Genomic DNA, 25,609 nt, shown 5'->3' with positions numbered 1-25,609 from the left:
GTTTTTCAATGGTTTTTTTCGTAAGGGTGGAAGCAGTATTTTTTTTCGAAACAATTTCGCTTATGTTTATCCTCTCTAGACTTCGCTAAAAACGTATTACTCCTACGTAAAATATTAATAGACAGGCAAGGATTCATACCGTTAAAGGAGCGCAATATTATCCATATTTTCATTTCATATACAGAGAAAAGAAATTATTATGTTTCTGAGAGGAGCTTCCCATTTTTGTTGTTGTTTTGAAAAATATATCGCAATGCACGGGCCTTGATAGATAAAGGAGGCAATGAATGAAATATATCACAATGCACGCGCCTTGATAGATATAGGAGGCAATGAATGAAATATATCACAATGCACGGGCCTTGAAAGATATAGGAGGCAATGAAGGAAATATATCGCATGCACGGGCCTTGGTAGATATAGGAGGCAATGATAATCTCTCTCTTTGCACGAGAGGTTTATCTTTAATAATTAAATAAATATAATTATTTTTAATTATTTTAATCTTCAAAAATTAACATTAATAATAGTTAAATCGTTTAAAATAAAGTTATACCTATTATCATCTCAAACTTTGCTAATATTGACGTTTAAAGTGAAGGGTACCCCTCTTGCCCGCTTTCTTCAGATTTTGGGGTATATATACGATTCGTTTCCATTATAATAGTAAGGAAAAAGCGCAATTGCGAAAACCTTTGGTGGCGATCCCACCTTAGGGAGGCTAGACGTTTCTCGTAACCCTAGCTGATCGCCGCGTATATCCTAAAACCAAACGATGATAATGGAGTAGAAGCCAATGATACAGATTGGTGTCTATGTGGAATAGACGGAAGAAGGTTGGTGGTGTTTAGAAGCCAGTATGTACAGACTGGTGTCCAAGTGGGATGGACAAAGACCAGAAGATGGTGGTGATTAGAAGCCAGTACGTACAGACTGGTGTCCAAGTGGGATGGATAAAGACCAGAAGATGGTGGTGATTAGAAGCCAGTATGTACAGACTGGTGTCCAAGTGGAATGGACGAAGACCAAAAGATGGTGGTGATTAGAAGCCAGTAAGTACAGACTGGTGTCCGTGTGGGATGGACAAAGACGAGAAGATGGTGGTGTGAGAACTCATGTAGAGGAGCCATTTCCGTGTCTGTGAAAGCAGTTCGGAAATGGCGAACACGTTTGCTCCGATACGCAAACTGCGAACGCGGTCACGTGGGTGTGACAACGGACAGACAGACAGACAGACAGACAGACAGACAGACAAACACACACACACACAGACACGGCCGTTACAGAACCTCTCCTGGACTACGTCACACGGAGAGGTAAAAAGGCTTCTATAGTATGGCAACAAGTGAGTAGCTTTATGGAGCATAGAATTCCGAGAGCTATTTCGGGGTGGTACTATAGCTTCATTATCAAGGAAAACGTTTAAAAGCGTGTCAGGATGGCCGAGTGGTCTAAGGCGTCAGATTTAAGCTCTGATCCTCGTATGAATTCGTGGGTTCGAACCCCACTTCTGACAACGATTTGTTTTACTTTAATAACATGTATCTCATGCTCAGGAAACGCATTGCTAGTATGGCAACAAGTGAGTAGCTTTATGGAGCATAGAATTCCGAGAGGTATTTCGGGGTGGTACTATAGCTTCATTATCAAGAAAAACGTTTAAGAGCGTGTCAGGATGGCAGAGTGGTCTAAGGCGTCAGATTTAAGCTCTGATCCTCGTATGAATTCGTGGGTTTGAACCCCACTTCTGACAACGTTTTTTTTTCATTTTAATAACGTGTATTTCATGTTCAGAAAAGGCTTCTATAGTATGGCAACAAGTGAGTAGCTTTATGGAGCATAGAGTTCCGAGAGGTATTTCGGGATGGTACTATAGCTTCATTTTCAAGGAAAACGATAAAAAGCGTGTCAGGATTGCCGAGTGGTCTAAGGCGTCAGATTTAAGCTCTGATCCTCGTATGAAGGCGTGGGTTCGAACCCCACTTCTGACAACGAATTGTTTTACTTTAATAACAAGTATCTCATGCTCAGGAAAGGCTTCTCTAGTATGGCAACAAGTGAGTAGCTTTATGGAGCATAGAATTCCGAGAGGTATTTCGGGATGGTACTAAAACTTCATTTCCAAGGAAAACGTTGAAGAGCGTGTCAGGATGACCGAGTGGTCTAAGGCGTCAGATTTAAGCTCTGATCCTCATATGAGGGCGTGGGTTTGAACCCCGCTTCTGACAACGAATTGTTTCATTTTAATAACATGTATTTCATGTTCAGAAAAGGGTTCTATTGTATGGCAACAAGTGAGTAGCTTTATGAAGCATAGAATTCCGAGAGGTATTTCGGGATGACACTATAGCTTCATTTTCAAGGAAAACGTTTAACACCGTGTCAGGATGGCCGAGTGGTCTAAGGCGTCAGATTTAAGCTCTGATCCTCGTATGAGGGCGTGGGTTCGAACCGCACTTCTGACAACGAAATGTTTCATTTTAATAACATGTATTTCATGTTCAGAAAAGGCTTCTATTGTATGGCAACAAGTGAGTGGCTTTATGGAGCATGGAATTCCGAGAGGTATTTCGGGATGGTACTATAACTTCATTTTCAAGGAAAACGTTGAAGAGCGTGTTAGGATGACCGAGTGGTCTAAGGCGTCAGATTTAAGCTCTGATCCTCGTATAAGGGCGTGGGTTCGAACCCCACTTCTGACAACGAATTGTTTCATTTTAATAACATGTATTTCATGCTCAGGAAACGCTTATCTAGTGTGGCAACAAGTGAGTGGCTTTATGGAGTATAGAATTCCGAGAGCTATTTTGGGGTGGTACTATGGCTTCATTATCAAGGAAAACGTTTAAGAGCGTGTCAGGATGGCCGAGTGGTCTGAGGCGTCAGATTTAAGTTCTGATCCTCGTATGAGGGCGTGGGTTCGAACCCCAGTTCTGACATCGTTTTTTTTTCATTTTAATAACGTGTATTTCATGTTCAGAAAAGGCTTCTATAGTATGGCAACAAGTGAGTGGCTTTATGGAGCATAGAATTCCAAGAGGTATTTGGGTGGTACTATAGCTTCATTTTCAAGGAAAACGTTTATAAGCGTGTCAGGATGGCCGAGTGGTCTAAGGCGTCAGATTTAAGCTCTGATCCTCGTATGAGGGCGTGGGTTCGAACCCCACTTCTGACAACGATTTGTTTTAGTTTAATAACATGTATCTCATGCTCAGGAAAGGCTTCCCTAGTATGGCAACAAGTGAGTAGCTTTATGGAGCATAGAATTCCGAGAGGTATTTCGGGATGGTACTATAGCTTCATTTTCAAGGAAAACGTTTAAAAGCGTGTCAGGATGGCCGAGTGGTCTAAGTCGCCAGATTTAAGCTCGGATCCTCGTATGAGGGCGTGGGTTCGAACCCCACTTCTGACAACGATTTGTTTTACTTTAATAACATGTATCTCATGCTCAGGAAAGGCTTCTTTAGTATGGCAACAAGTGAGTAGCTTTATGGAGCATAGAATTCCGAGAGGTATTTCGGGATGGTACTATAACTTCATTTTCAAGGAAAACGTTGAAGAGCGTGTCAGGATGACCGAGTGGTCTAAGGCGTCAGATTTAAGATCTGGTCCTCGTTTAAGGGCGTGGGTTCGAACCCCACTTCTGACAACGAATTGTTTCATTTTAATAACATGTATTTCATGCTCAGGAAACGCTTATCTAGTATGGCAACAAGTGAGTAGCTTTATGGAGCATAGAATTCCGAGATTTATTTCGGGGTGGTACTATAGCTTCATTATCAAGAAAAACGTTTAAGAGCGTGTCAGGATGGCAGAGTGGTCTAAGGCGTCAGATTTAAGCTCTGATCCTCGTATGAATTCGTGGGTTTGAACCCCACTTCTGACAACGTTTTTTTTTCATTTTAATAACGTGTATTTCATGTTCAGAAAAGGCTTCTATAGTATGGCAACAAGTGAGTAGCTTTATGGAGCATAGAGTTCCGAGAGGTATTTCGGGATGGTACTATAGCTTCATTTTCAAGGAAAACGATAAAAAGCGTGTCAGGATTGCCGTGTGGTCTAAGGCGTCAGATTTAAGCTCTGATCCTCGTATGAAGGCGTGGGTTCGAACCCCACTTCTGACAACGAATTGTTTTACTTTAATAACAAGTATCTCATGCTCAGGAAAGGCTTCTCTAGTATGGCAACAAGTGAGTAGCTTTATGGAGCATAGAATTCCGAGAGGTATTTCGGGATGGTACTAAAACTTCATTTCCAAGGAAAACGTTGAAGAGCGTGTCAGGATGACCGAGTGGTCTAAGGCGTCAGATTTAAGCTCTGATCCTCATATGAGGGCGTGGGTTTGAACCCCGCTTCTGACAACGAATTGTTTCATTTTAATAACATGTATTTCATGTTCAGAAAAGGCTTCTATAGTATGGCAACAAGTGAGTGGCTTTATGGAGCATAGAATTCCAAGAGGTATTTGGGTGGTACTATAGCTTCATATTCAAGGAAAACGTTTATAAGCGTGTCAGGATGGCCGAGTGGTCTAAGGCGTCAGATTTAAGCTCTGATCCTCGTATGAGGGCGTGGGTTCGAACCCCACTTCTGACAACGATTTGTTTTAGTTTAATAACATGTATCTCATGCTCAGGAAAGGCTTCCCTAGTATGGCAACAAGTGAGTAGCTTTATGGAGCATAGAATTCCGAGAGGTATTTCGGGATGGTACTATAGCTTCATTTTCAAGGAAAACGTTTAAAAGCGTGTCAGGATGGCCGAGTGGTCTAAGTCGCCAGATTTAAGCTCGGATCCTCGTATGAGGGCGTGGGTTCGAACCCCACTTCTGACAACGATTTGTTTTACTTTAATAACATGTATCTCATGCTCAGGAAAGGCTTCTTTAGTATGGCAACAAGTGAGTAGCTTTATGGAGCATAGAATTCCGAGAGGTATTTCGGGATGGTACTATAACTTCATTTTCAAGGAAAACGTTGAAGAGCGTGTCAGGATGACCGAGTGGTCTAAGGCGTCAGATTTAAGATCTGGTCCTCGTTTAAGGGCGTGGGTTCGAACCCCACTTCTGACAACGAATTGTTTCATTTTAATAACATGTATTTCATGCTCAGGAAACGCTTATCTAGTATGGCAACAAGTGAGTAGCTTTATGGAGCATAGAATTCCGAGAGGTATTTCGGGGTGGTACTATAGCTTCATTATCAAGAAAAACGTTTAAGAGCGTGTCAGGATGGCAGAGTGGTCTAAGGCGTCAGATTTAAGCTCTGATCCTCGTATGAATTCGTGGGTTTGAACCCCACTTCTGACAACGTTTTTTTTTCATTTTAATAACGTGTATTTCATGTTCAGAAAAGGCTTCTATAGTATGGCAACAAGTGAGTAGCTTTATGGAGCATAGAGTTCCGAGAGGTATTTCGGGATGGTACTATAGCTTCATTTTCAAGGAAAACGATAAAAAGCGTGTCAGGATTGCCGAGTGGTCTAAGGCGTCAGATTTAAGCTCTGATCCTCGTATGAAGGCGTGGGTTCGAACCCCACTTCTGACAACGAATTGTTTTTACTTTAATAACAAGTATCTCATGCTCAGGAAAGGCTTCTCTAGTATGGCAACAAGTGAGTAGCTTTATGGAGCATAGAATTCCGAGAGGTATTTCGGGATGGTACTAAAACTTCATTTCCAAGGAAAACGTTGAAGAGCGTGTCAGGATGACCGAGTGGTCTAAGGCGTCAGATTTAAGCTCTGATCCTCATATGAGGGCGTGGGTTTGAACCCCGCTTCTGACAACGAATTGTTTCATTTTAATAACATGTATTTCATGTTCAGAAAAGGGTTCTATTGTATGGCAACAAGTGAGTAGCTTTATGAAGCATAGAATTCCGAGAGGTATTTCGGGATGACACTATAGCTTCATTTTCAAGGAAAACGTTTAACACCGTGTCAGGATGGCCGAGTGGTCTAAGGCGTCAGATTTAAGCTCTGATCCTCGTATGAGGGTGTGGGTTCGAACCCCAGTTCTGACATCGTTTTTTTTTATTTTAATAACGTGTATTTCAAGTTCAGAAAAGGCTTCTATAGTATGGCAACAAGTGAGTGGCTTTATGGAGCATAAAATTCCGAGAGGTATTTCGGGATGGTACTAAAACTTCATTTCCAAGGAAAACGTTGAAGAGCGTGTCAGGATGACCGAGTGGTCTAAGGCGTCAGATTTAAGCTCTGATCCTCGTATAAGGGCGTGGGTTCGAACCCCACTTCTGACAACGAATTGTTTCATTTTAATAACATGTATTTCATGTTCAGAAAAGGCTTCTATTGTATGGCAACAAGTGAGTGGCTTTATGGAGCATAGAATTCCGAGAGGTATTTCTGGATGGTACTATAGCTTCATTTTCAAGGAAAACGATAAAAAGCGTGTCAGGATGGCCGAGTGGTCTAACGCGTCAGATTGAAGCTCTGATCCTCGTATGAAGGCGTGTGTTCGAACCCCACTTCTGACAACGAATTGTTTTACTTTAATAACAAGTATCTCATGCTCAGGAAAGGCTTCTTTAGTATGGCAACAAGTGAGTAGCTTTATGGAGCATAGACTTCCGAGAGGTATTTCGGGATGGTACTAAAACTTCATTTCCAAGGAAAACGTTTACAAGCGTGTCAGGATGGCCAAGTGGTCTATGGCGTCAGATTTAAGCTCTGATCCTCGTATAAGGGCATGGGTTCGAACCCCACTTCTGACAACGAAATGTTTCATTTTAATAACATGTATTTCATGTTCAGAAAAGGCTTCTATTGTATGGCAACAAGTGAGTGGCTTTATGGAGCATAGAATTCCGAGAGGTATTTCGGGATGGTACTATAGCTTCATTTTCAAGGAAAACGTTTAAGAGCGTGTCAGGATGGCCGAGTGGTCTAAGGCGTCAGATTTAAGCTCTGATCCTCGTATACAGGCGTGGGTTCGAACCCCACTTCTGACAACGATTTGTTTTACTTTAATAACATGGATCTCATGCTCAGGAAACGCTTATCTAGTGTGGCAACAAGTGTGTAGCTTTATGGAGTATACAATTCCGAGAGCTATTTCGGGGTGGTACTATAGCTTCATTGTCAAGAAAAAATGTTTAATAGCGTGTCAGGATGGCCGAGTGGTCTAAGGCGTCAGATTTAAGCTCTGATCCTCGTATGAGGGCGTGGTTTCGAACCGCACTTCTGACAACGAAATGTTTCATTTTAATAACATGTATTTCATGTTCAGAAAAGGCTTCTATTGTATGGCAACAAGTGAGTGGCTTTATGGAGCATGGAATTCCGAGAGGTATTTCGGGATGGTACTATAACTTCATTTTCAAGGAAAACGTTGAAGAGCGTGTTAGGATGACCGAGTGGTCTAAGGCGTCAGATTTAAGCTCTGATCCTCGTATAAGGGCGTGGGTTCGAACCCCACTTCTGACAACGAATTGTTTCATTTTAATAACATGTATTTCATGCTCAGGAAACGCTTATCTAGTGTGGCAACAAGTGAGTGGCTTTATGGAGTATAGAATTCCGAGAGCTATTTTGGGGTGGTACTATGGCTTCATTATCAAGGAAAACGTTTAAGAGCGTGTCAGGATGGCCGAGTGGTCTGAGGCGTCAGATTTAAGTTCTGATCCTCGTATGAGGGCGTGGGTTCGAACCCCAGTTCTGACATCTTTTTTTTTTCATTTTAATAACGTGTATTTCATGTTCAGAAAAGGCTTCTATAGTATGGCAACAAGTGAGTGGCTTTATGGAGCATAGAATTCCAAGAGGTATTTGGGTGGTACTATAGCTTCATTTTCAAGGAAAACGTTTATAAGCGTGTCAGGATGGCCGAGTGGTCTAAGGCGTCAGATTTAAGCTCTGATCCTCGTATGAGGGCGTGGGTTCGAACCCCACTTCTGACAACGATTTGTTTTAGTTTAATAACATGTATCTCATGCTCAGGAAAGGCTTCCCTAGTATGGCAACAAGTGAGTAGCTTTATGGAGCATAGAATTCCAAGAGGTATTTCGGGATGGTACTATAGCTTCATTTTCAAGGAAAACGTTTAAAAGCGTGTCAGGATGGCCGAGTGGTCTAAGTCGCCAGATTTAAGCTCGGATCCTCGTATGAGGGCGTGGGTTCGAACCCCACTTCTGACAACGATTTGTTTTACTTTAATAACATGTATCTCATGCTCAGGAAAGGCTTCTTTAGTATGGCAACAAGTGAGTAGCTTTATGGAGCATAGAATTCCGAGAGGTATTTCGGGATGGTACTATAACTTCATTTTCAAGGAAAACGTTGAAGAGCGTGTCAGGATGACCGAGTGGTCTAAGGCGTCAGATTTAAGATCTGGTCCTCGTTTAAGGGCGTGGGTTCGAACCCCACTTCTGACAACGAATTGTTTCATTTTAATAACATGTATTTCATGCTCAGGAAACGCTTATCTAGTGTGGCAACAAGTGAGTGGCTTTATGGAGTATAGAATTCCGAGAGCTATTTTGGGGTGGTACTATGGCTTAATTATCAAGGAAAACGTTTAAGAGCGTGTCAGGATGGCAGAGTGGTCTAAGGCGTCAGATTTAAGTTCTGATCCTCGTATGAGGGCGTGGGTTCGAACCCCAGTTCTGACATAGTTTTTTTTTCATTTTAATAACGTGTATTTCATGTTCAGAAAAGGCTTCTATAGTATGGCAACAAGTGAGTGGCTTTATGGAGCATAGAATTCCGGGAGGTATTTCGGGATGGTACTATAGCTTCATTTTCAAGGAAAACGATAAAAAGCGTGTCAGGATGGCCGAGTGGTCTAAGGCGTCAGATTTAAGCTCTGATTCTCGTATAAAGGCGTGGGTTCGAACCCCACTTCTGACGACGAATTGTTTCATTTTAATAACATGTATTTCATGTTCAGACAAGTCGGGAAAACCAAAATATTACCTCTCCGTGTCGAGAAGATTATATAACCTTAAGTATCCAATGAAAACGTCGACCTTTTGCCCTCATCCTTTCCCGCGCTTTGCGCTTCCACATTTCATCCTTACTCTCAACATTATCTTCCTCCATTTTACATATAAAAATCAAATACTCACAAAAAGAAGTGGCAAAAACCTGCTGGCTCTTTACAACCACTTAATTTGACTTAATATCCAATTTCCAACAACAATAATATACCGGTAGTTTAATTGACAACCTACTAGCATCGAAATTCTCATAAGGAATGGCTCCCGCGGATAAAAAACGGCAATTTTCAACTAGGTGGGCGTTATCTCATAAGATTTGAAAAATATCATTTGTCTTTTTTACCAATGCCTAACCGTTTGGATTTTTTAAAGCAGTCTTAGCACCAAAAAATATTTTTGAATGAGGATAAAAAAGGTCTGTCCTCTCGTAATTTTTTAAGCTTTTATCATGGTTACTCTATACAACAGTAACAAGGAGTATAAACGCATTAGTGGAAGCAGTATTTTTTTCCCAAAACAATCTCGCTTATGTTTATGCAATGAATGAAATATATCACAATGCACGGGCCTTGATAGATATAGGAGGCAATGAAGGAAATATATCGCATGCACGGGCCTTGGTAGATATAGGAGGCAATGATAATCTCTCTCTTTGCACGAGAGGTTTATCTTTAATATTTAAATAAATATAATTATTTTTAATTATTTTAATCTTCAATAATTAACATTAATAATAGTTAAATCGTTTAAAATAAAGTTATACTTATTATCTTCTCAAACTTTGCTAATATTGACGTTTAAAGTGAAGGGTACCCCTCTTCCCGCTTTCTTCAAATTTTGGGGTATATATACGATTCGTTTCCATTATAATAGTAAGGAAAAACCGCAAATGCGAAAACCTTTGGTAGCGATCCTACCTTAGGGAGGCTAGACGTTTCTCGTAACCCTAGCTGATCGCCGCGTATATCCTAAAACCAAACGATGATAATGGAGTAGAAGCCAATGATACAGATTGGTGTCTATGTGGAATAGACGGAAGACCAGTGGATGGTGGTGTTAGAAGGCAGTGTAAGTGCAGACGGGTGTCAATGTGGGATTGACAAAGAACAGAAGATGGTGGTGATTAGAAGCCAGTATGTACAGACTGGTGTCCACGTGGAATGGACGAAGACCAGAAGATGGTGGTGATTAGCAGCCAGTAAGAACAGACTAGTGTCCGTGTGGTATGGACAAAGACCAGAAGATTGGTGGTGTGAGAACTCAAGTAGAGGAGCCATTTCCGTGACTGTGAAAGCAGTTCGGAAATGGCGAACACGTTTGCTCCGATACGCAAACTGCGAACGCGGTCACGTGGGTGTAACAACGGACAGACAGACACACACACAGACAGACAGACACACAGACAGACAGACACACAGACACACGGACAGACACGGCCGTTACAGAACCTCTCCTGGACTACGTCACACGGAGAGGTAAAAAGCCTTCTATTGTATGACAACAAGTGAGTAGCTTTATGGAGCATAGAATTCCGAGAGGTATTTCGGGGTGGTACTATAGCTTCATTATCAAGGAAAACGTTTAAGAGCGTGTCAGGATGGCCGAGTGGTCTGAGGCGTGAGATTTAAGTTCTGATCCTCGTATGAGGGCGTGGGTTCGAAACCCAGTTCTGACATCGTTTTTTTTTTCATTTTAATAACGTGTATTTCATGTTCAGACAAGTCGGGAAAACCAAAATATTACCTCTCCGTGTCGAGAAGATTATATAAACTTAAGTATCCAATGAAAACGTCGACCTTTTTGCCCTCATCCTTTCCCGCGCTTTGCGCTTCCGCATTTCATCCTTACTCTCAACATTATCTTCCTCCATTTTACATACAAAAATCGAATACTCACAAAAAGGAGCGGCAAAAACCTGCTGGCTCTTTACAACCACTTAATTTGACTTAATATCCAACTTCCAAACACAAATATTTACTGGTAGATAAATTGACAACCTACAAGCAAAGAAAAATTCTCAAGAATGGCTCCCGCAAATTTAAAAGGTCTATTTTCAACTAGGTTTTTTTGAAATTTTTGGTCTAACTGTTATCTACACCTAGATGGTTTTCAGAGAAACAAACAAGGAGCATAAACACAATAATGGAAGCTTCAGTTTTATTTAAAACATGTAAAACAATTATCATCTCTGCAAATAGCTTACACATGTCTTTTTTACCAATGCCTAACCGTTTGGATTTTTCTAAAGCAATCTCAGCACCAAAAAATATTTTTTGATACAAAATAAATGTTTTATATTCTTATTAAGAATAAAACAAGAGGATAAAAAATATCTGTCCTCTCGTAATTTTTTAAGCTTTTATCAAGATTACTCTATACAACAGTAACAAGGAGTATAAACCCATTAGTGGAAGCAGTATTTTTTTTCCGAAACAATCTCGCTTATGTTTATCCTCTCTAGGCTTCGCTAAATACGTATTTCTCTTACGTAAAATATTAATAGACAGGCAAGGATTCATACCATTAAAGAAGGAGAGCAATATTATCCATATTTTCATTTCATATACAGAGAAAAGAAATTATTATGTTTCTGAGAGGAGCTTCCCATTTTTGTTGTTATTTTGAAAAATATATCGCAATGCACGGGCCTTAATAGATAAAGGAGGCAATGAATGAAATATATCACAATGCACGGGCCTTGATAGATATAGGAGGCAATGAAGGAAATATATCGCATGCACGGGCCTTGGTAGATATAGGAGGCAATGATAATCTCTCTCTTTGCACGAGAGGTTTATCTTTAATATTTAAATAAATATAGTTATTTTTAAATATTTTAATCTTCAATAATTAACATTAATAATAGTTAAATCGTTTAAAATAAAGTTATACCTATTATCATCTCAAACTTTGCTAATATTGACGTTTAAAGTGAAGGGTACCCCTCTTCCCGCTTTCTTCAAATTTTGGGGTATATATACGATTCGTTTCCATTATAATAGTAAGGAAAAAGCGCAATTGCGAAAACCTTTGGTGGAGATCCCACCTTAGGGAGGCTAGACGTTTCTCGTAACCCTAGCTGATCGCCGCGTATATCCTAAAACCAAACGATGATAATGGAGTAGAAGCCAATGATATAGATTGGTGTCTATGTGGAATAGACTTTGTGGATGGTGGTGTTAGAAGCCAGTGTAAGTGCAGACTGGTGTCAATGTGGGATTGACAAAGAATAGAAGATGGTGGTGGTGGAAGCCAGAAAAGTACCAGACCGGTGTTCATATGGGATGGACGAAGACCAAACATGGTGGTGTGAGAACTCAAGTATAGATTAGCCAAAGGAGAGAAATACAATTTTCCAAATTTCTGTGAACTGTCAATGCGGTCCGGAAATTGGGAACACGTTTGCTCCGATACGCAAACTGCGAACGCGGTCACGTGGGTGTAACAACGGACAGACAGACACACAGACAGACACACCCACACACACACACACACACCCCCACCCACACACACACACACACAGACACGTCGAAATTAGAACCTCTCCGTGACATACGTCACTCGGAGAGGTAAAAACTACCTAATTAGCGGCTATCGTTGGCCGATGGCACCAGGAGAAACACCTTAAAACGTACGCTACACGGCCAATTGGTCTCTTGTCTTTACATACAATCAGCTGTATTTAAATTTTGACCGAGGCTTAGTGAAATCAGTGAATTTAAAAATTATCGGCTAAATCCTAAATTTAAATTCTTTTGTAATAAATTATAATAAGGTTTAACTTACGAAATTAAAATAAAATGAGGACGAATTAACCCCTTCTTTTATGTGAAAAGTTAAAAAATTCGCCTTAAGCTCGACATAGCCACACGCGTTGTCTAAACAAAAATCTTCGCTCAGTCGCTCTATTAGCGGTAAAACAGCGTATGTCCAACAGTACGTTTCTCTATGATTTTAGCTAGGATTAAACCACGTAAGTCCAACAGAATAAAAGGTCGTAAGTTTAAGTATGTGCTTAAAAGTACAAAAAGTAATACTTAATATTAATTGTTTTCAATAAAACTTCGAAAGGCACCAGTTTAATGTTCAACCTTTCATTTAAAACCATTTTCAGACCTATCGAATAAATAATCTTCAAAAAATGGTCGAGACCATTTGGCTATCACAGCAAACATTTCCCATGTTATTCCTATGGGAAAAGTTTCCTTTTTTTGCCAAAATGTCTTAATTTTTTTATGTAAATGAAAATCACCCCTAGCAACTTTATTTTCTATGAAAAAAACTAATGGAGGGATCTCTTTGAAAGTTTAACCACATATTAAGGGTCCGAATTTTAGTTCAGTGAAAATTTTTCAAAACAATTAATACAATACAAAAAATACTACATCCAAACAAAAAACCCTCCTTATATATTAAGAGCAGTATGAGGTCTTATCTAAGAGAGCGACCGCTCTCTCAGAATTGCAGAAAACGAGATAGCTCACAAGCATACAAACGTAGTTATAGCGTGTTATACTACGACTATGGCACGCCTTCATCTTTTAAAACATCTCGAGATGGTGGGAGACCTATGTTTTTTATATGGATACGGACAGCCTGATCCACCTCTCGCCAGATGGCGCTCCTATACTCCCCACAGGAGATTATCTTGGTCAGTTAAAGAATGAATTAGAGCCATACGGGAAAGACGCCTATATTTGTGAGTTTGGAAGCGCTGGTGCGAAAAATTATTCAATGAATATTTACGACCCCGCAACAGAAAACGTCACTAACATAAATAAAGTTAAAAGATTTTATTTAAATTCGTCTACTGAGAATCACGTGAATTTCGATATAATGAAGAAACTATTAGGTGTAAACAACGATGGTAAACCAGAAATGAACACACATTGGTCCCCAAATACGTCGCCTGCCCAATCACACCCTCATTACAGTAAATCAAACAAAAACATATCAAGCCGTCGTCGATAAAGTAAGAGTTTTCCCAGATTACACCACAACCCCTTACGGGTATCTTAAGTAAATTTGTAAAAGTAATTTGTGTATACAATTTTTGTATTTTTTATTAATTGGGGGTTTTGTCTGCAGACATTTTTGTGTATGTTAATTGCAATTAGTTTTATTATGATTAGAATAAATTTGTCAATAATAATTTTCACTTTATATTATAGTCTTTATAAATGTATTCCTACATTGTTATAAGCATATCAAACTAAGCCTGTACAATCAATCAAATCTTGACAGGTAAAGAGAGAGAGATCGGGAAGACCCAACTCCCCCGCCTTAACAGTGGCCGCCATCTTGTACGGTATAATGGCTGCATACTCTCTATCGTTATTGGGCATAAAAATAAGATAGGTCTCTTGGAAAACTCAGTCTAAATGCCTAACAATGGTGTAGTGGTAATCACGTCCGCTTCACACGCGGAACGTCCCAGGTTCGAGCCCCATGATATACATGTTTTGACCATCGTGATTGGGCATAAAAATAAGCTAGGTGTCTTGGAAATCTCAATATTAGTAGGTATCTATGGTGTAGTGGTTATCACGGCCGTTTTACATGCGGAAGGTCCCAGGTTCGGGCCCTGGTAGATACACGTTTTGACCATCGTGATTGGGGATAAAAATAAGCTAGGTCTCTTGGAAATCTCAATCTAACTACCTTACTACGGTGTAGTGGTAATCACGTCCGCTTCACACGCGGAGGGTCCCAGGTTCGAGCCCTGGTAGATACATATTTTGACCATCGAGATAAGATATTATAAAAAGCTAGGTCACTTGGAAAACTAAATATTACTAAGTATCTATGGTGTAGTGGTTATCACGTCCGCTTTACACGCGGAAGATCCCAGGTTCGAGCTCTGGTATATGCATGTTTTGTCCATCGTGATTGCGCATAAAAATAAGATAGGTCTCTTGGAAAACTCAGTCTAAATACCTAACTATGGTGTAGTGGTAATCACGTCCGCTTCACACACGGAACGTCCCAGGTTTGAGCCCTGGTAGATACATATTTTGTCCATCGTGATTGGGCATAACAATAAGCTAGGTCTCTTGGAAAACTAAGTCTAACTACCTAACTATGGTGTAGTGGTTATCACGTCCGCCTAATACGCCGAAGGTCCCAGGTTTGAGCCCCATGAGATACATGTTTTGACCATCGTTATTGGGCATAAAAATAAGCTGGGTGTCTTGGAAAACTCAATATTAGTAGGTAACTATGGTGTAGTGGTTATCACGGCCGTTTTACACGCGGAAGGTCCCAGGTTCGAGCCCTGGTAGATACACGTTTTGACCATCGTGATTGGGGATAAAAATAAGCTAGGTCTCTTGGAAATCTCAATCTAACTACCTAACAATTTTGTAGTGGTAATCACGTCCGCTTCACACGCGGAAGGTCCCAGGTTCGAGCCCTGGTAGATACATATTTTGACCATCGTGATAAGATATTAAAAAAAGCTAGGTCACTTGGAAAACTCAATAATAATAAGTATCCATGGTGTAGTGGTTATCACGTCCGCTTTACACGCGGAAGGTCCCAGGTTTGAGCCCTGATATATACATATTTTGTCCATCGTGATTGGGCATAACAATAAGCTAGGTCTCTTGGAAAACTAAGTCTAACTACCTAACTACGGTGTAGTGGTTATCACGTCCGCCTAATACGCGGAAGGTCCCAGGTTCGAGCCCTGGTAGATACATATTTTGTCCATCGTGATTCGGCATAAAAATAAGGTAGGTCTCTTGGTAAACTCAAAATTAGTAGGTATCTATGGTGAAGTGGTTATCACGTCCGCGTTACACGCGGAACGTCCCAGGTTCGAGCCCCATGAGCTACATGTTTTGACCATCGTGATTGGGCATAAAAATAAGCTAGGTGTCTTGGAAAACTCATTATTAGTAGGGATCTGTGGTGTAGTGGTTATCACGTCCGTTTACACGCGGAAGGTCCCAGGTTCGAGCCCTGGTAGATACACGTTTTGACCATCGTGATTGCGCATAAAAATAAGATAGGTCTCTTGGAAAACTCAGTCTAAATACCTAACTATGGTGTAGTGGTAATAACGTCCGCGTAACACGCCGAAGGTCCCAGGTTCGAGCCCCATGAGCTACATGTTTTGACCATCGTGATTGGGCATTAAAATAAGCTAGGTGTCTTGGAAAACTCAATATTAGTAGGTATCTATGGTGTAGTGGTTATCACGGCCGTTTTACACGCGAAAGGTCCCAGGTTCGAACCCTGGTAGATACATGTTTTCACCATCGTGATTGGGGATAAAAATAAGATAGATCTCTTGGAAAACTCAGTCTAAATGCCTAACTATGGTGTAGTGGCAATCACGTCCGCTTCACACGCGGAACGTCCCAGGTTCGAGCCCCATGAGCTACATGTTTTGACCATCGTGATTGGGCATAAAAATAAGCTAGATGTCTTGGAAAACTCATTATTAGTAGGTATCTATGGTGTAGTGGTTATCACGTCCGTTTTACACGCGGAAGGTCCCAGGCTCGAACCCTGGTAGATACATATTTTGACCATCGTGATAAGATATTAAAAAAAGCTAGGTCTCTTGGAAAACTCAATATTACTAAGTATCTATGGTGTAGTGGTTATCACGTCTGCTTTACACGCGGAAGGTCCCAGGTTTGAACCCTGGTAGATACATATTTTGTCCATCGTGATTGGGCATAACAATAAGCTAGGTCTCTTGGAAAACTAAGTCTAACTACCTAACTATGGTGTAGTGGTTATCACGTCCGCCTAATACGCGGAAGGTCCCAGGTTCGAGCACCATGAGATACATGTTTTAACCATCGTGATTGGACATAAAAATAAGCTAGGTGTCTTGGAAAACTCAATATTAGTAGGGATCTATGGTGTAGTAGTTATCACGTCCGTTTTACACGCGGAAGGTCCCAGGTTCGAGCCCTGTTAGATACATATTTCGTCCATCGTGATTGGGCATAACAATAAGCTAGATCTCTTGGAAAACTCAGCCTAGTACCTAACTATGGTGTAGTGGTTATCACGGCAGCCTAACACGCGAAAGGTCGCAGGTTCGAGCCCTGGTAGATACACGTTTTGACCATCGTGATTGCGCATAAAAATAAGATAGGTCTCTTGGAAAACTCAGTCTAAATGCCTAACTATGGTGTAGTGGTAATCACGTCCGCCTCACACGCGGAACGTCCCAGGTTCGAGCCCCATGAGATACAGGTTTTCACCATCGTAATTGGGCATAAAAATAAGCTAGGTGTCTTGGAAAACTCATTATTAGTAGGGATCTATGGTGTAGTAATTATCACGTCCGTTTTACACGCGGAAGGTCCCAGGTTCGAGCCCTGTTAGATGCATATTTTGTCCATCGTGATTGGGCATAACAATAAGCTAGATCTCTTGGAAAACTCAGTCTAACTACCTAACTATGGTGAAGTGGGTATCACGGCAGCCAAACACGCGAAAGGTCGCAGGTTCGAGCCCTGGTAGATACATATTTTGTCCATCGTGATTCGGCATAAAAATAAGGTAGGTGTCTTGGAAAACTCAAAATTAGTAGGTATCAATGGTGTAGTGGTTATCACGTCCGCGTTACACGCGGAAGGTCCCAGGTTCGAGCCCTTGTAGATGCACATTTTGTCCATCGTGATTGGGAATAGCAATAAGCTAGGTCTCTTGGAAAACTCAATCGAACTACCTAACTATGGTGTAGTGGTTATCACGTCCGCGTAAGACGCCGAACGTCCCAGGTTCGAGCCCCTTGAGCTACATGTTTTGACCATCGTGATTGGGCATAAAAATAAGCTAGGTGTCTATGAAAACTCATTATTTGTAGGTATCTATGGTGTATTGGTTATCACGTCCGTTTTACACGCGGAAGGTCCCAGGTTCGAACCCTGGTAGATACATATTTTGACCATCGTGATAAGATATTAAAAAAAGCTACGTCTCTTGGAAAACTCAATATTACTAAGTATCTATGGTGTAGTGGTTATCACGTCTGCTTTACACGCGGAAGGTCCCAGGTTTGAACCCTGGTAGATACATATTTTGTCCATCGTGATTGGGCATAACAATAAGCTAGGTCTCTTGGAAAACTAAGTCTAACTACCTAACTATGGTGTAGTGGTTATCACGTCCGCCTAATACGCGGAAGGTCCCAGGTTCGAGCACCATGAGATACGTGTTTTAACCATCGTGATTGGACATAACAATAAGCTAGATTTCTTGGAAAACTCAGCCAAGTACCTAACTATGGTGTAGTGGTTATCACTGCAGCCTAACACGCGAAAGGTCGCAGGTTCGAGCCCTGGTAGATACATATTTTGTCCATCGTGATTGCGCATAAAAATAAGATAGGTCTCTTGGAAAACTCACTCTAAATACCTAACTATGGTGTAGTGGTAATCACGTCCGCTTCACACACGGAACGTCGCAGGTTTGAGCCCTGGTAGATACATATTTTGTCCATCGTGATTGGGCATAACAATAAGCTAGGTCTCTTGGAAAACTAAGTCTAACTACCTAACTATGGTGTAGTGGTTATCACGTCCGCCTAATACGCCGAAGGTCCCAGGTTTGAGCCCCATGAGATACATGTTTTGACCATCGTTATTGGGCATAAAAATAAGCTGGGTGTCTTGGAAAACTCAATATTAGTAGGTAACTATGGTGTAGTGGTTATCACGGCCGTTTTACACGCGGAAGGTCCCAGGTTCGAGCCCTGGTAGATACACGTTTTGACCATCGTGATTGGGGATAAAAATAAGCTAGGTCTCTTGGAAATCTCAATCTAACTACCTAACAATTTTGTAGTGGTAATCACGTCCGCTTCACACGCGGAAGGTCCCAGGTTCGAGCCCTGGTAGATACATATTTTGACCATCGTGATAAGATATTAAAAAAAGCTAGGTCACTTGGAAAACTCAATAATAATAAGTATCTATGGTGTAGTGGTTATCACGTCCGCTTTACACGCGGAAGGTCCCAGGTTTGAGCCCTGATATAAACATATTTTGTCCATCGTGATTGGGCATAACAATAAGCAAGGTCTCTTGGAAAACTAAGTCTAACTACCTAACTACGGTGTAGTGGTTATCACGTCCGCCTAATTGGCGGAAGGTCCCAGGTTCGAGCCCTGGTAGATACATATTTTGTCCATCGTGATTCGGCATAAAAATAAGGTAGGTGTCTTGGTAAACTCAAGATTAGTAGGTATCTATGGTGAAGTGGTTATCACGTCCGCGTTACACGCGGAACGTCCCAGGTTCGAGCCCCATGAGCTACATGTTTTGACCATCGTGATTGGGCATAAAAATAAGCTAGGTGTCTTGGAAAACTCATTATTAGTAGGGATCTGTGGTGTAGTGGTTATCACGTCCGTTTACACGCGGAAGGTCCCATGTTCGAGCCCTGTTAGATACATAATTCGTCCATCGTGATTGGGCATAACAATAAGCTAGATCTCTTGGAAAACTAAGTCTAACTACCTAACTATGTTGTAGTGGTTATCACGTCCGCTTTACACGAGGAAGATCCCAAGTTCGAGCCCCATGAGGTACATGTTTGGATCATCGTTATTGGGCATAAAAATAAGCTGGGTGTCTTGGAAAACTCAATATTAGTAGGTAACTAAGGTGTAGTGGTTATCACGGCCGTTTTACACGCGGAAGGTCCCAGGTTCGAGCCCTGGTAGATACACGTTTTGACCATCGTGATTGCGCATAAATATAAGATAGGTCTCTTGGAAAACTCAGTCTAAATACCTAACTATGGTGTAGTGGTAATAACGTCCGCGTAACACGCCGAAGGTCCCAGGTTCGAGCCCCATGAGCTACATGTTTTGACCATCGTGATTGGGCATTAAAATAAGCTAGGTGTCTTGGAAAACTCAATATTAGTAGGTATCTATGGTGTAGTGGTTATCACGGCCGTTTTACACGCGAAAGGTCCCAGGTTCGAACCCTGGTAGATACATGTTTTCACCATCGTGATTGGGGATAAAAATAAGATAGATCTCTTGGAAAACTCAGTCTAAATGCCTAACTATGTTGTAGTGGTAATCACGTCCGCTTCACACGCGGAACGTCCCAGGTTCGAGCCCCATGAGCTACATGTTTTGTCCATCGTGATTGGGCATAAAAATAAGCTAGATGTCTTGGAAAACTCATTATTAGTAGGTATCTATGGTGTAGTGGTTATCACGTCCGTTTTACACGCGGAAGGTCCCAGGTTCGAACCCTGGTAGATACATATTTTGACCATCGTGATAAGATATTAAAAAAAGCTAGGTCTCTTGGAAAACTCAATATTACTAAGTATCTATTGTGTAGTGGTTATCACGTCTGCTTTACACGCGGAAGGTCCCAGATTTGAACCCTGGTAGATACATATTTTGTCCATCGTGATTGGGCATAACAATAAGCTAGGTCTCTTGGAAAACTAAGTCTAACTACCTAACTATGGTGTAGTGGTTATCACGTCCGCCTAATACGCGGAAGGTCGCAGGTTCGAGCCCTGGTAGATACACGTTTTGACCATCGTGATTGCGCATAAAAATAAGATAGGTCTCTTGGAAAACTCAGTCTAAATGCCTAACTATGGTGTAGTGGTAATCACGTCCGCCTCACACGCGGAACGTCCCAGGTTCGAGCCCCATGAGATACAGGTTTTCACCATCGTAATTGGGCATAAAAATAAGCTAGGTGTCTTGGAAAACTCATTATTAGTAGGGATCTATGGTGTAGTAATTATTACGTCCGTTTTACACGCGGAAGGTCCCAGGTTCGAGCCCTGTTAGATGCATATTTTGTCCATCGTGATTGGGCATAACAATAAGCTAGATCTCTTGGAAAACTCAGTCTAACTACCTAACTATGGTGTAGTGGGTATCACGGCAGCCAAACACGCGAAAGGTCGCAGGTTCGAGCCCTGGTAGATACATATTTTGTCCATCGTGATTCGGCATAAAAATAAGGTAGGTGTCTTGGAAAACTCAAAATTAGTAGGTATCAATGGTGTAGTGGTTATCACGTCCGCGTTACACGCGGAAGGTCCCAGGTTCGAGCCCTTGTAGATGCACATTTTGTCCATCGTGATTGGGAATAGCAATAAGCTAGGTCTCTTGGAAAACTCAGTCGAACTACCTAACTATGGTGTAGTGGTTATCACGTCCGCGTAACACGCCGAACGTCCCAGGTTCGAGCCCCTTGAGCTACATGTTTTGACCATCGTGATTGGGGATAAAAATAAGATAGATCTCTTGGAAAACTCAGTCTAAATGCCTAACTATGTTGTAGTGGTAATCACGTCCGCTTCACACGCGGAACGTCCCAGGTTCGAGCCCCATGAGCTACATGTTTTGTCCATCGTGATTGGGCATAAAAATAAGCTAGGTGTCTTGGAAAACTCATTATTTGTAGGTATCTATGGTGTATTGGTTATCACGTCCGTTTTACACGCGGAAGGTCCCAGGTTCGAACCCTGGTAGATACATATTTTGACCATCGTGATAAGATATTAAAAAAAGCTACGTCTCTTGGAAAACTCAATATTACTAAGTATCTATGGTGTAGTGGTTATCACGTCTGCTTTACACGCGGAAGGTCCCAGGTTTGAACCCTGGTAGATACATATTTTGTCCATCGTGATTGGGCATAACAATAAGCTAGGTCTCTTGGAAAACTAAGTCTAACTACCTAACTATGGTGTAGTGGTTATCACGTCCGCCTAATACGCGGAAGGTCCCAGGTTCGAGCACCATGAGATACGTGTTTTAACCATCGTGATTGGACATAACAATAAGCTAGATTTCTTGGAAAACTCAGCCAAGTACCTAACTATGGTGTAGTGCTTATCACGGCAGCCTAACACTTGAGAGGTCGTGGGTTCGAGCCCTGGTAGATACATATTTTGTCCATCGTGATTCGGCATAAAAATTAGGTAGGTGTCTTGAAAAACTCAATATAGTAGGTATCTATGGTGTAGCGGTTATCACGTCCGCGATACACGCGGAAGGTCCCAGGTTCGAGCCCTTGTAGATGCACATTTTGTCCATCGTGATTGCGAATAGCAATAAGCTAGGTCTCTTGGAAAACCCAATCGAACTACCTAACTATGGTGTAGTGGTTATCACGTCCGCGTAACACGCCGAAGGTCCCAGGTTCGAGCCCCATGAGAGACATGTTTCGACCATCGTGATTGGGCATTTAACATAAGCTAGGTGTCTTGGAAAACTCAATATTGGTGGGTATCTATGGTGTAGTGGTTACCACGGCCGTTTTACACGCGAAAGGTCCCAGGTTCGAGCCCTGGTAGATACATGTTTTCACCATGGTGATTGGGGATAAAAATCAGATATATCTCTTGGAAAACTCAGTCTAAATGCTTAACTATGGTGTAGTGGTAATCACGTCCGCTTCACACGCGGAACGTCCCAGGTTCGAGCCCCATGAGCTACATGTTTTGACCATCGTGATTGGGCATAAAATTAAGCTAGGTGTCTTGGAAAACTCAATATTAGTAGGGATTTATGGTGTAGTAGTTATCACGTCCGTTTTACACGCGGAAGGTCCCAGGTTCGAGCCCTGTTAGATACATATTTCGTCCATCGTGATTGGGCATAACAATAAGCTAGATCTCTTTGAAAACTCAGCCAAGTACCTAACTATGGTGTAGTGGTTATCATGGCAGCCTAAAACGCGAAAGGTCGCAGGTTCGAGCCCTGGTAGATACATATTTTGTCCATCGTGATTCGGCATAAAAATTAGGTAGGTGTCTTGAAAAACTCAATATAGTAGGTATCTATGGTGTAGTGGTTATCACGTCCGCGATACACGCGGAAGGTCCCAGGTTCGAGCCCTTGTAGATGCACATTTTGTCCATCGTGATTGGGAATAGCAATAAGCTAGGTCTCTTGGAAAACTCAATCGAACTACCTAACTATGGTGTAGTGGTTATCACGTCCGCGTAACACGCCGAAGGTCCCAGGTTCGAGCCCCATGAGATACATGTTTCGACCATCGTGATTGGGCATTTAACATAAGCTAGGTGTCTTGGAAAACTCAATATTGGTGGGTATCTATGGTGTAGTGGTTATCACGGCCGTTTTACATGCGAAAGGTCCCAGGTTCGAGCCCCATGAGCTACATGTTTTGACCATCGTGATTGGGCATAAAATTAAGCTAGGTGTCTTGGAAAACTCATTATTAGTAGGTATCTATGGTGTAGTGGTTATCACGTCTGCTTTACACGCGGAAGGTCCCAGGTTTGAACCCTGGTAGATACATATTTTGACCATCGTGATTGCGCATAAAAATAAGATAGGTCTCTTGGAAAACTCAGTCTAAATGCCTAACTATGGTGTAGTGGTAATCACGTCCGCCTCACACGCGGAACGTCCCAGGTTCGAGCCCCATGAGCTACATGTTTTGACCATCGTGATTGGGCATAAAATTAAGCTAGGTGTCTTGGAAAACTCAATATTAGTAGGGATTTATGGTGTAGTAGTTATCACGTCCGTTTTACACGCGGAAGGTCCCAGGTTCGAGCCCTGTTAGATACATATTTCGTCCATCGTGATTGGGCATAACAATAAGCTAGATCTCTTGGAAAACTCAGCCAAGTACCTAACTATGGTGTAGTGGTTATCACGGCAGCCTAACACGCGAAAGGTCGCAGGTTCGAGCCCTGGTAGATACATATTTTGTCCATCAAGATTCTGCATAAAAATAAGGTAGGAGTCTTGAAAAACTCAAATTTAGTAGGTATCTATGGTGTAGTGGTTATCACGTCCGCGATACACGCTGAAGGTCCCAGGTTCGAGCCCTTGTAGATGCACATTTTGTCCATCGTGATTGGGAATAGCAATAAGCTAGGTCTCTTGGAAAACTCAATCGAACTACCTAACTATGGTGTAGTGGTTATCACGTCCGCGTAACACGCCGAAGGTCCCAGGTTCGAGCCCCATGAGATACATGTTTCGACCATCGTGATTGGGCATTTAACATAAGCTAGGTGTCTTGGAAAACTCAATATTGGTGGGTATCTATGGTGTAGTGGTTATCACGGCCGTTTTACATGCGAAAGGTCCCAGGTTCGAGCCCTGGTAGATACATGTTTTCACCATCGTGATTGGGGATAAAAATAAGATAGATCTCTTGGAAAACTCAGTCTAAATGCTTAACTATGGTGTAGTGGTAATCACGTCCGCTTCACACGCGGAACGTCCCAGGTTCGAGCCCATAAGCTACATGTTTTGACCATCGTGATTGGGCATAAAAATAAGCTAGGTGTCTTGGAAAACTCATTATTAGTAGGTATCTATGGTGTAGTGGTTATAACGTCCGTTTTACACGCGGAAGGTCCCAGGTTCGAACCCTGGTAGATACATATTTTGACCATCGTGATAAGATATTAAAAAAAGCTAGGTCTCTTGGAAAACTCAATATTACTAAGTACCTATGGTGTAGTGGTTATCACGTCTGCTTTACACGCGGAAGGTCCTAGGTTTGAACCCTGGTAGATACATATTTTGTCCATCGTGATTGGGCATTACAATAAGCTAGGTCTCTTGGAAAACTAAGTCTAACTACCTAACTATGGTGTAGTGGTTTTCACGTCCGCCTAATACGCGGAAGGTCCCAGGTTCGTGCCCCATGAGATACATGTTTGGACCATCGTTATTGGGCATAAAAATAAGCTAGGTCTCTTGGAAAACTCATTATTACTAAGTATCTATAATGTAGTGGTTATCACGTCCGCTTTACACGCGGAAGGTCCCAGGTTCGAGCACTGGTAGATACTAATTTTGTCCATCGTGATTGGGCATAACAATAAGCTAGGTCTCTTGGAAAACTAAGTCTAACAAACTTACTATGGTGTAGTGGTTATCACGTCCGCCTAATACGCGGAAGGTCCCAGGTTCGAGCACCATGAGATACATGTTTTAACCATCGTGATTGGACATAAAAATAAGCTAGGTGTCTTGGAAAACACAATAATAGTAGGGATCTATGGTGTAGTAGTTATCACGTCCGTTTTACACGCGGAAGGTCCCAGGTTCGAGCCCTGTTAGATACATATTTCGTCCATCGTGATTGGGCATAACAATAAGCTAGATCTCTTGGAAAACTCAGTCTAACTACCTAACTATTGTGTAGTGGTTATCACGGCAGCCTAACACGCGAAAGGTCGCAGGTTCGAGCCCTGGTAGATACATATTTTGTCCATCGTGATTCGGCATAAAAATAAGGTAGGTGTCTTGAAAAACTCAAAAATAGTAGGTATCTATGGTGTAGTGGTTATCACGTCCGCCTAATACGCGGAAGGTCCCAGGTTCGAGCACCATGAGATACATGTTTTAACCATCGTGATTGGGCATTTAAAATAAGCTAGGTGTCTTGGAAAACTCAATATTAGTAGGTATCTATGGTGTAGTGGTTATCACGGCCGTTTTACACGCGAAAGCTCCCAGGTTCGAGCCCTGGTAGATACATGTTTTGACCATCGTGATTGGGGAGAAAAATAAGCTAGGTCTCTTGGAAATCTCAATCTAACTACCTAACTATGGTGTAGTGGTAATCACGTCCGCTGCACACGCGCAAGGTCCCAGGTTCGAGCCCCATTAGATACTTGTTTTGACCATCGTGATTGGACAT

The 25,609-nt window shown here is 41.8% G+C and overlaps 1 long non-coding RNA gene and 10 other non-coding genes across 11 annotated transcripts; all 11 read left to right on the top strand.

The window, feature by feature from the left end:
- The first annotated feature begins 3,091 nt into the window (after positions 1 to 3,091).
- TRNAL-UAA (transfer RNA leucine (anticodon UAA)) lies at positions 3,092 to 3,175 on the top strand. Its single transcript has one exon. It is a non-coding gene; the product is annotated as a tRNA-Leu (tRNA).
- A 1,337-nt stretch (positions 3,176 to 4,512) lies between these two features.
- On the top strand, positions 4,513 to 4,596 carry TRNAL-UAA (transfer RNA leucine (anticodon UAA)). Its single transcript has one exon. It is a non-coding gene; the product is annotated as a tRNA-Leu (tRNA).
- Positions 4,597 to 6,884: 2,288 nt separating this feature from the next.
- Positions 6,885 to 6,968, top strand: TRNAL-UAA (transfer RNA leucine (anticodon UAA)). The gene has a single exon. It is a non-coding gene; the product is annotated as a tRNA-Leu (tRNA).
- Positions 6,969 to 7,832: 864 nt separating this feature from the next.
- TRNAL-UAA (transfer RNA leucine (anticodon UAA)) lies at positions 7,833 to 7,916 on the top strand. Its single transcript has one exon. It is a non-coding gene; the product is annotated as a tRNA-Leu (tRNA).
- A 2,762-nt stretch (positions 7,917 to 10,678) lies between these two features.
- Positions 10,679 to 11,312, top strand: LOC149674137 (uncharacterized). Its single transcript, XR_016366742.1, has 2 exons — positions 10,679 to 10,999; positions 11,057 to 11,312. It is a non-coding gene; the product is annotated as an uncharacterized LOC149674137 (long non-coding RNA).
- A 5,234-nt stretch (positions 11,313 to 16,546) lies between these two features.
- Positions 16,547 to 16,619, top strand: TRNAV-UAC (transfer RNA valine (anticodon UAC)). Its single transcript has one exon. It is a non-coding gene; the product is annotated as a tRNA-Val (tRNA).
- A 1,306-nt stretch (positions 16,620 to 17,925) lies between these two features.
- TRNAV-UAC (transfer RNA valine (anticodon UAC)) lies at positions 17,926 to 17,998 on the top strand. The gene has a single exon. It is a non-coding gene; the product is annotated as a tRNA-Val (tRNA).
- Positions 17,999 to 20,131: 2,133 nt separating this feature from the next.
- TRNAV-UAC (transfer RNA valine (anticodon UAC)) lies at positions 20,132 to 20,204 on the top strand. The gene has a single exon. It is a non-coding gene; the product is annotated as a tRNA-Val (tRNA).
- Positions 20,205 to 20,410: 206 nt separating this feature from the next.
- On the top strand, positions 20,411 to 20,480 carry TRNAI-AAU (transfer RNA isoleucine (anticodon AAU)). The gene has a single exon. It is a non-coding gene; the product is annotated as a tRNA-Ile (tRNA).
- Positions 20,481 to 21,511: 1,031 nt separating this feature from the next.
- Positions 21,512 to 21,584, top strand: TRNAV-UAC (transfer RNA valine (anticodon UAC)). The gene has a single exon. It is a non-coding gene; the product is annotated as a tRNA-Val (tRNA).
- Positions 21,585 to 23,165: 1,581 nt separating this feature from the next.
- TRNAV-UAC (transfer RNA valine (anticodon UAC)) lies at positions 23,166 to 23,238 on the top strand. The gene has a single exon. It is a non-coding gene; the product is annotated as a tRNA-Val (tRNA).
- The last annotated feature ends 2,371 nt before the right edge of the window (positions 23,239 to 25,609 follow it).

The sequence above is a fragment of the Phalangium opilio genome, unplaced genomic scaffold, assembly GCF_054372755.1.
Source record: "Phalangium opilio isolate 3A_F unplaced genomic scaffold, DU_Popi_V2 ptg000046l_1, whole genome shotgun sequence".
Lineage (NCBI taxonomy): Eukaryota > Metazoa > Arthropoda > Arachnida > Opiliones > Phalangiidae > Phalangium > Phalangium opilio.
The sequence above is the reverse complement of the archived record's forward strand: the minus strand, read 5'-3'. Positions and strand labels throughout refer to the sequence as shown.